Genomic DNA, 754 nt, shown 5'->3' with positions numbered 1-754 from the left:
TTGGCTTCTTCCCTGATTTCATCTTCAAAGGGCACCCTACTCTGCAGCCGGCCTCCTGCCCAAAGGCACTCAGTTTTTCTCAATCCATGGGCCAAGAAGTCTACTCGTGCGACTGTTGCCTTTTCTCCATCCAGTGATCTCAGATAAGCTTCATTTATCTCTCTCTTTTGATCGTCTTGAAATTCTCCCTTTCTACTTCTGCAATATTTCACATCATACTCAGTGGACTAGCAAACTTGACCAATCCTCACATCAGAGTCCTCTATACCTATTTGCATGTTTCCATCCAGTCATGCAATGATGAGTGTTACAAAGACTGTGGATAGAAGAGCTTTTCCAATACTTACCTGGCAGGGGAGACACCAGGATCAGAAAGGTCATTTTCCCAGGGCAAGGCTCACCCATTGCACTGCGGGTGTGCTGATCCCTGCACTTTTCCCCAAATGCAGGAAACTCGACTGCATAATTTGTGGTAGTGGGGGACTGCATTCGCGCACTCCCCCGAGTTAAGGGGGAAAAAAAAGAAGAGATATACCAAGTCATTTCCGTTCACCACACCATGCCAGGTGCATTTTATATCTGCTACAATTGTAGTGTTACCCATGCTTGGAGTCCAGCATTTTATTACATTATCTATGGAACATTTTGATACTTACTGACGGTCCTAAAACTAAAACTCACTGCCATTGAGTTAATACCCACCCATAGAGACCACAGAGGACCAGGCAGATTTGCTCCTGTGAGTTTCTGAAAC

General features: G+C 45.2%; 1 non-coding gene across 1 annotated transcript; it reads left to right on the top strand.

Moving 5' to 3' along the window:
- Positions 1-339: 339 nt before the first annotated feature.
- Positions 340-504, top strand: LOC115870478. Its single transcript, XR_004046739.1, has one exon. It is a non-coding gene; the product is annotated as a U1 spliceosomal RNA (small nuclear RNA).
- Positions 505-754: the final 250 nt, after the last annotated feature.

The sequence above is a fragment of the Echinops telfairi genome, unplaced genomic scaffold (assembly GCF_000313985.2).
Source record: "Echinops telfairi isolate 266 unplaced genomic scaffold, ASM31398v2 ScPeMD7_1350;HRSCAF=1844, whole genome shotgun sequence".
Classification (NCBI taxonomy): domain Eukaryota; kingdom Metazoa; phylum Chordata; class Mammalia; order Afrosoricida; family Tenrecidae; genus Echinops; species Echinops telfairi.
This window is presented reverse-complemented; position numbering and strand designations above follow the sequence as displayed.